The 10,000-nt window shown below is 42.9% G+C and overlaps 1 protein-coding gene across 2 annotated transcripts in view; it reads left to right on the top strand.

Annotated features, from left to right (window-relative positions):
* The window catches only part of dnah2 (dynein, axonemal, heavy chain 2), a 253,765-nt gene that overhangs the window by 104,507 nt on the left and 139,258 nt on the right, over window positions 1-10,000 (top strand). The window lies entirely within an intron of this gene.

Below are 10,000 nucleotides of genomic sequence, written 5' to 3'. Positions count from 1 at the left end.
GGGTCAGAGAGAGGCGTGTCACCTCAGTAACAAGGCCTCAAGGAAAAGGTGACTTGCCACTTGGTGTTTCGCCTAGCTGAACTGAAAATCTTCCCCTTTGTGAAACTCGGGGCTCGACATTCAGGGCTGCCCGCTGGCCCGGCAACATCTGCAGAGCTCACCGGGACAGTTAATCAAATTTTCATATGGCCCACTTAAGTCAGTACATTTTCAAACTCCAAGACAAAAAAAAACAATTATATTTCCATTTAATCCACAGTCTTTCCACTTGTTATCAACCAGCATTTGGTTTCCAAGGCTACATCCTGGATACTCGCGCCAGACCCGTCTCAGCGAAGGCGGGAAGCTCATCAGTTGTGCATTCAAAAGGACCTTCACCTGCTTTTCAGTCTTTTTTCATATCAGACACAGCGATGACATTATTTATTTATTTATTTATGTTTTTTCTCCCCAATTTCATGGTATCCAATTGGTGGTAGTAGTTACATGTCTTGCCTTGTCTCTGCAACTCCCGTAAGGACTTGGGAGAGGCAAAGGTCGAGAGCTGTGCTTCTTCTGAAACCCAACCCAACCGAGCCGCACTGCTTCTTGACACAACGCATCCAATTTTGATTCTTTGAAACATACTGAAAAAAAATCTACATTTTTACATGGCTGAACTTTTTGTATACAAATGTTTACAGGTCTAGATTTAGATTGTTGTTGTTTATAGTGCTATCAAGAATAACTAAAGCACTTTAGTACAGGTTACCTGTATTTCTCTTTTTTCTTTCCGCACCAATGTGTCGGAGGAAACAAACATGCGCCCAGCCCGACACAGGGGTCGCTAGTGCGCATGCTTCAGCCATGTAGCCACCATGTTGTATCAGACAGGTGATCATGCTTCAGCCATGTAGCCACCATGTATCAGACAGGTGATCATGCTTAAGCCATGTAGCCACCATGTTGTATCAGACAGGTGATCATGCTTCAGCCATGTAGCCACCATGTTGTATCAGACAGGTGATCGTGCTTCAGCCATGTAGCCACCATGCTGCATCAGACAGGTGATCGTGCTTCAGCCATGTAGCCACCATGCTGCATCAGACAGGTGATCGTGCTTCAGCCATGTAGCCACCATGCTGCATCAGACAGGTGATCATGCTTCAGCCATGTAGCCACCATGTTGTATCAGACAGGTGATCGTGCTTCAGCCATGTAGCCACCATGCTGCATCAGACAGGTGATCATGCTTCAGCCATGTAGCCACCATGCTGCATCAGACAGGTGATCATGCTTCAGCCATGTAGCCACCATGCTGCACCAGACAGGTGATCATGCTTCAGCCATGTAGCCACCATGCTGCACCAGACAGGTGATCATGCTTCAGCCATGTAGCCACCATGCTGCACCAGACAGGTGATCATGCTTCAGCCATGTAGCCACCATGCTGCATCAGACAGGTATGGTTGGCTACACGCTTGCCAACCTGCCCAGACTGCAAATGAAACATGACATCACCCACGATTGATGCCGAACTTGCTTTACTGTGATCGTGGCCCAGGCCAGTAATTTTCTAATTCGGGCCAGTAGTCTTCACATGGTACTGGCCCAGTGTGCCACTGGTAAATTGACCTGAATGTCAAGCCCTAAAATGTACCTTTAAAGACTTTCTTTTTGGGATATGGTTACTGACAACAACCTTTTGGACGCAGTTAGTTTGGCACAGGATGATGTAGCTTGCTGTGGCTTGTCTGAAACATAAAGGAGAGATGCGTGCTCAGTGGTCCACACGCTGAACACCTCCCTCAACAAGCAGGCAGGGGCTTTGGTGAGCATTAGCCAGATCAAAATGACTCATTCTACATGCAGTATAAAACCCTTCAAATGCATGGCTTTTCCCAGACCACACACACAGTACACACGCGCTGGATTAAATGAGTGGGTTAAATTCAGAATTAGAACCTACTCACGGCTCTGCATGTTCACAGAGGAGGACATTAAAACACGCACAGACGGACACACGTTAGCAGGACATAAACAAGGACACAGTCTCAGTGTGGCTCCATCTACCCAGCAGCAGCTCATTATATCCCTACCCTCAAGTCACAGATTTGTCCTTCATTGGAAAGTTGTCCTAATTGACTTGACCTATTTTATGGATTAGAGGGTTTCGACACCCAGCCTAATTGAACCATAACTTCCACGTGTTCCCAGTCAGTGAGGATGGTAATTGGCTGATTGGGGATGTGTTGTGGAGTTGTTGTTCTCCATCAGATGCAGTTATGACCAGCATGCATATTACACAGTAGCCTAATATTGGAATGAATCTAACTAGAACAATGCGAAAACAACCACCACAACAGAAATAAACAAGAGAACGTGTTGTTTCAGGATGCAAGGCCTTAGGTCTGTTCTAGTGTGTCTGTGTGTGTAGATGTATTAATTATTCTAACATTGTTATTGTATTAGTCCGGTGTTGCAGTGTGGTATTCAGTCACATTTCCTGGCCTCAAGGCAGAGACAACAGAGCGAAAGAACGAGGCGAAGAGGGAGCCCAGCTAGCACAAAATGTTTTTCTTAGAGCTTGGTGAGAGAGTGGTTGAGAGTGGGTTTTGCATACAACCTTCCCACAACTTTCTGGGAATGGTGCAGGATAGTCGCTTGGTTTTTAGAACATTCTCAGCACATTTAAGGAACTTGAGCCCCCCCCCTAAAGGTTCACACGTGGTTACATTATTAAAATGTTTATTTTTATTTATTTCACCTTTATTTAACCAGGAAGGCTAGTTGAGAACAAGTTCTCATTTGCAACTGCGACCTGGCCAAGATAAAGCATAGCAGTGTGAACAGACAACACAGAGTTACACATGGAGTAAACAATTAACAAGTCAATAACACAGTAGAAAAAAAGGGGAGTCTATATACAATGTGTGCAAAAGGCATGAGGAGGTAGGCGAATAATTACAATTTTGACATTCACCTGACATTCAGGTGTGTTGGCCATGCCCACCAATTGCCCACCAACCTGATCTTAATGAGTGCTCGTTTACTTTGAAATGGGGCCTGTAGTAGAATAAAATGAGCAGCTTTGTATGCGTAGAGAAGCATGTCATGCTGGTTTTGAATCTCACGGATGCCGTGCCTCAGTAAAAACAATGTGTTTGAATGAGTAATGCCCAAGCAAGTGAAATTCCCCGTGTCCTTTCTGCGCTTCGAGTTACAAAAAAGTTCACCTAAAATAGGCCAGCAGTGTTATTAAATGTCTTATTGGAGCATTCTGGGAAAGGTATTCAAAAACCTAGACATTTCGCTATTAGAGTGTTGAGCAAACGTACAATTAATAACCATTAAAACTTTCACAACATTCACAGTAAAACATCTCAGTAAAACTGTAAAGGAACCAAAGTAAAACGTTCTCAAAACCTTCCTGCAACCTAAAAACAAACGTTCCCAGAACAGTCTGGAATATTCTGAAACCAAAAAACACACGCTCTCATCAATTATACCTAAGATGAGATACAGAGCTTTGAGGGTTATGATAAGCAAAGACTTCAAGACTCATTTATAACCCGTGTATCTATAATATAATGTCCCTCTAAATGGCTTATCAATGACAGGTCAATCAGTGGCACATTACTGTAGCTCGACTGCAGACAGCTTTAACATAACCAGAGGTAGCTTGTGACATTTGTTGAAGAGCCAGTACAATTGAAACTGAAAACATTGTTGCGTAAGTAGTCTAGACTAGATACTCACAGGCACGAACAGTGTGCAGAAAAACAGGCCAAAAACACTGGGAAAGGAATGCTTTTTCATTATTAGGGTTGAAATGTTTCTTTGGCACTATTCTCAGGGTTTTCCTTTCTCACCCTCCATTTCTTGTATGTATGACGATGTTTGTAGGCCCTGATACTTTTGATTGCTTTGTATGTGTGTTGTGTGAGAATGTTTGATGTGTAGGTCACACTTTGTATTCATTATTGTAGCATGTTTCTGGGTATGTGTGTATATCTACCAGGGTTGTATTCGTTAGTGTAGCATGTTTCTGTATGTGTGTATATCTACCAGGGTTGTATTCGTTAGTGTAGCATGTTTCTGTGTATATCTACCAGGGTTGTATTCGTTAGTGTAGCATGTTTCTGTGTATGTCTACCAGGGTTGTATTCGTTAGTGTAGCATGTTTCTGTGTATGTCTACCAGGGTTGTATTCGTTAGTGTAGCATGTTTCTGTGTATGTCTACCAGGGTTGTATTCGTTAGTGTAGCATGTTTCTGTGTATGTCTACCAGGGTTGTATTCGTTAGTGTAGCATGTTTCTGTGTATGTCTACCAGGGTTGTATTCATTAGTGTAGCATGTTTCTGTGTATGTCTACCAGGGTTGTATTCATTAGTGTAGCATGTTTCTGTGTATGTCTACCAGGGTTGTATTCATTAGTTAGTGTAGCATGTTTCTGTGTATGTCTACCAGGGTTGTATTCATTAGTGTAGCATGTTTCTGTGTATGTCTACCAGGGTTGTATTCTGTTAGTGTAGCATGTTTCTGTGTATGTCTACCAGGGTTGTATTCATTAGTGTAGCATGTTTCTGTGTATGTCTACCAGGGTTGTATTCATTAGTGTAGCATGTTTCTGTGTATGTCTACCAGGGTTGTATTCATTAGTGTAGCATGTTTCTGTGTATGTCTACCAGGGTTGTATTCATTAGTGTAGCATGTTTCTGGGTATGTCTACCAGGGTTGTATTCATTAGTGTAGCATGTTTCTGTGTATGTCTACCAGGGTTGTATTCATTAGTGTAGCATGTTTCTGTGTATGTCTACCAGGGTTGTATTCATTAGTGTAGCATGTTTCTGTGTATGTCTGTGTATGTCTATATAGCCTAGTGGTTAGAGCGTTGGACTAGTAACCGGAAGGTTGCGAGTTCAAACCCCCGAGCTGACAAGGTACAAATCTGTCGCTCTGCCCCTGAACAGGCAGTTAACCCACTGTTCCCAGGCCTTATTTTCCACCATAATTTGCAAATAAATTCATTAAGAATCCTACAATGTGATTTTTATTTCTCATTTTGTCTATCATAGTTGAAGTGTACCTATGATGAAAATTACAGGCCTCTCTCAACTTTTTAAGTGGGAGAACTTGCACAATTGGTGGCTGACTAAATACTTTTTTGCCCCACTGTAGCTTTCATCTGGATTCACCTTGCCAGTCTGTCATGGAAAGAGCAGGTGTTCCTAATGTTTTGTACACGCAGTGTATGTCTACAGTATATTTGTCTCTACGCGTGTCTGTGTATGTCTACAGTATATTTGCCTCTGTGCGTGTCTGTGTATGTCTACAGTATATTTGCCTCTGTGCGTGTCTGTGTATGTCTACAGTATATTTGCCTCTGTGCGTGTCTGTGTATATCTACAGTATATTTGTCTCTACGCGTGTCTGTGTATGTCTACAGGATATTTGCCTCTACGCGTGTCTGTGTATGTCTACAGTATATTTGCCTCTACGCGTGTCTGTGTATGTCTACAGTATATTTGTGTCTGTCAGTGTGAGTTTGTCTAAAATTTTCTGATGGAAAGAAGCGGAGGTTGAGAGGTGTCAGGAATAAAAGTGGCAGCAGCGTCTCTCTCTCCCTCCCCTTTTCCTCTCTATCTCTCTCCTCCCCCATCTCTCTCCACGTGTCACGTCAGCTTCTCTTGCCCACCAGTGAGCCACTGCCAGGTCACTGCTAACAGAGACACATGCACCGCAGAGGGAGATGGGTGAGACAGAGGGGGGTAGAAGGAGGGGGAAGGAGAGACAGAGAGAGAGAGAGAGAGAGAGAGAGGAGAGAGAGGAGAGAAGGAGAGTGAGAGAGAAAAGAGGGAGGAATAACAGAAATAGATAGAGAGGAGGGGGAGAAGGAGGGGGAAGGAGAGAGAGAGAGAGAGAGAGAGGGGGAGGAGAAGGAGAGTGAGATAGAGAAAGAGGGAGGAATAACAGAAATAGATAGAGAGGAGGGGGAGAAGGAGGGGGAAGGAGAGACAGAGAGAGAGAGAGGAGGGGAGGAGAAGGAGAGTGAGATAGAGAAAGAGGAATAACAGAGATAGATAGAGAGGATAGAGAAAGAGAGGAGGAATAACAGAGATAGATAGAGAGGAGGGGGGAGAAGGAGGGGGAAGGAGAGACAGAGAGAGAGAGGAGAAATGTGCTCTTTCTGCACATCTCCGTCAGTTTTTAGAAATGTGATTAAGTGGTGATGGCGAGCTGGGTTGTGTAGACACTGATGAGTCTTCTATTGTTACGCTTGTTTCTACCGGCGGATTGGCACGTATGTTATATCATTTCATAAACCATGTTTTGGGCCGCTTTAAACTACTCGCGGGACGCTCTTTTTTTGGTTTGATAAGAAACAACCTTTTTTTTTGTCATGTTACCTAGCTAGCTAACAACCTGGTAACTTGACCAAAAGGCTATGCTCAAATTTGTATTGCACGGAAAGAACAACTTATTTTTCTGGGGTTTCTTTTCCAAGTTGGGAGCAGTATTTAGTATTTATTAGGATCCCAATTAGCCGCCGCAAGGCAACAGATACTCTTCCTGGAGTCCAAATAGGACTAAAACAATTACGTCGCAAGGAACGTTTGACACCTTCCTAAATCTGAGGTTGGTTTTAACTTTCTAGTCTTGGAATTGTATCAACTCGCCACCCTAGCTTTTACTTGCAACATATAGTTAAATGCACTAAAGAGGAACAATGGGAACATATTGAAGATGCACATCCCCAGAATCTATTCTGTTTTCAAAGGATGGAGCTAAGAACATTGACGACCTCATAGTTAAGAACACTATAACAACATGGCAGAAAATGAAGCGTTTTCTACAAGAATCAATATCACTCCCTAAAAACACAACCTTATGGAACAATCCTCGGATAGCTTTTCACAATTCACCGGTAAATTGGTCCACATGGAAAACTAAAAGCATAGAAACCGTAAATGACTTGGTAACAGGAAATAATTTATTTCCAGAACAGAATTCTGAAGTCATTTTGGACGGATCATTTCAACTATATGCAACTTAAAAGTTACGTCTCGTAACATTTTGATTTGAAATCTTTTGGACATCAGAGCAGCCTTGAGGGAAATCTTACTTAAGTCAGGAAGTGTTGTTCATATGATAGGGAAGATGTATACAAAATCTTGCAGAGAGCATGTCCAACTAACAACCTCTTAACCCGGTATAAACTAATGTATGAAACGTATTATACAAGAGACAACAATCACAAATTCTACAGCACAACGGCAGAGTCATGTCTAAAGTGTAAATGACACAATAACCCGTGCTTTCTAGGGAACGCTATATAGTCCGGAAGTTGTGGGCGGATCTAGAAAGTTGGCTATCAGAAGTATTTCATCCGTCTGCATATTTAATCTGTCTGCATATTACAAGACACCGCACATGGGGGTGTAGTGAGATACCCGATGGGTCGGACGATTCACTTCTCATCACTCACGTTGAAATCAATCAATCTGCCGTCATTAATACGATGGAAAAATGGAAATTGTGTGGGCTACGGAGAGCAAGAGACGGAAAGTGATGCCGGGGGGTTAGTGGGTCTGGGCAGGTGTGTTGTAGTTGTTGTTTGTATGATGTTGTCATTTGTATGTTTTGTATTGTTTATCAAATAAATAACAGCTAAAGCAATTTATCATATGATAAATTATTACATTATTACATCATTACTCCATCATTATAGATGTTCAATATAAAATATACAATAATACATTATTACAATGTGTTTTGTGTGGAGAGCGTGTGTTAGTGTGCAGAACTCAGGAACGGCCTCCTGGGGTTCAGAGCTAACAGGACCCCCCCCCCCCTGCTTTCAACACTACTCTGAAAATAAGCACATTTTCTTACTTTCCGCGCAAAACACTTTTGGCACCTTTTTGGGCCCTCACAAGTTTGCATCTCCGAGGGATGGTGGGATGATATTAGGGTGGAATGAGGAGCCAGATAGAGAAATAGACAGGATACAGAAATACACAGACAGGTGAGGAGCCAGATAGACAAATAGACAGGATACAGAAATAAACAGACAGGTGGGGAGGCAGATAGACAAATAGACAGGATACAGAAATAAACAGACAGGTGGGGAGGCAGATAGACAAATAGACAGGATACAGAAATAAACAGACAGGTGGGGAGGGAGGCAGATAGACAAATAGACAGGATACAGAAATAAACAGACAGGTGGGGAGGGAGGCAGATAGACAAATAGAAGGATAAACAGACAGGTGGGGAGGGAGGCAGATAGACAAATAGACAGGATACAGAAATAAACAGACAGGTGGGGAGGGAGGCAGATAGACAAATAGACAGGATACAGAAATAAACAGACAGGTGGGGAGGGAGGCAGATAGACAAATAGACAGGATACAAAATAAACAGACAGGTGGGGAGGGAGGCAGATAGACAAATAGACAGGATACAGAAATAAACAGACAGGTGGGGAGGGAGGCAGATAGACAAATAGGGATACAGAAATAAACAGACAGGTGGGGAGGGAGGCAGATAGACAAATAGACAGGATACAGAAATAAACAGACAGGTGGGGAGGGAGGCAGATAGACAAATAGACAGGATACAGAAATAAACAGACAGGTGGGGAGGGAGGCAGATAGACAAATAGACAGGATACAGAAATAAACAGACAGGTGGGGAGGCAGATAGACAAATAGACAGGATACAGAAATAAACAGACAGGTGGGGAGGCAGATAGACAAATAGACAGGATACAGAAATAAACAGACAGGTGGGGAGGCAGATAGACAAATAGACAGGATACAGAAATAAACAGACAGGTGGGGAGGGAGGCAGATAGACAAATAGACAGGATACAGAAATAAACAGACAGGTGGGGAGGGAGGCAGATAGACAAATAGACAGGATACAGAAATAAACAGACAGGTGGGGAGGGAGGCAGATAGACAAATAGACAGGATACAGAAATAAACAGACAGGTGGGGAGGCAGATAGGATACAGAAATAAACAGACAGGATACAAATAGACAGGATACAGAAAAATAAACAGACAGGTGGGGAGGTGGGGATACAGAAATAAACAGACAGGTGGGGAGGCAGATAGACAAATAGACAGGATACAGAAATAAACAGACAGGTGGGGAGGCAGATAGACAAATAGACAGGATACATAAATAAACAGACAGGTGGGGAGGGAGGCAGATAGACAAATAGACAGGATACAGAAATAAACAGACAGGTGGGGAGGGAGGCAGATAGACAAATAGACAGGATACAGAAATAAACAGACAGGTGGGGAGGCAGATAGACAAATAGACAGGATACAGAAATAAACAGACAGGTGGGGAGGGAGGCAGATAGACAAATAGACAGGATACAGAAATAAACAGACAGGTGGGGAGGCAGATAGACAAATAGACAGGATACAGGTGGGGAGAAATAAAAATAGACAGGATACAGGGATAAGAAATAAACAGGGTGGGGAGGGAGGCAGATAGACAAATAGACAGGATACAGAAATAAACAGACAGGTGGGGAGGCAGATAGACAAATAGACAGGATACAGAAATAAACAGACAGGTGGGGAGGCAGATAGACAAATAGACAGGATACAGGGATACAGAAATAAACAGACAGGTGGGGAGGGAGGCAGATAGACAAATAGACAGGATACATAAATAAACAGACAGGTGGGGAGGCAGATAGACAAATAGACAGGATACATAAATAAACAGACAGGTGGGGAGGCAGATAGACAAATAGACAGGATACAGAAATAAACAGACAGGTGAGGAGCCAGATAGACAAATAGACAGGATACAGAAATAAACAGACAGGTGGGGAGGGAGATAGACAAATAGACAGGATACAGAAATAAACAGACAGGTGGGGAGGCAGATAGACAAATAGACAGGATACAGAAATAAACAGACAGGTGGGGAGGCAGATAGACAAATAGACAGGATACAGAAATAAACAGACAGGTGGGGAGGCAGATAG

This window comes from Oncorhynchus gorbuscha, linkage group LG25 (assembly GCF_021184085.1).
Source record: "Oncorhynchus gorbuscha isolate QuinsamMale2020 ecotype Even-year linkage group LG25, OgorEven_v1.0, whole genome shotgun sequence".
Classification (NCBI taxonomy): domain Eukaryota; kingdom Metazoa; phylum Chordata; class Actinopteri; order Salmoniformes; family Salmonidae; genus Oncorhynchus; species Oncorhynchus gorbuscha.
Note: the sequence above shows the minus strand (reverse complement) of the source record. Positions and strands in the feature narration are given on the sequence as shown.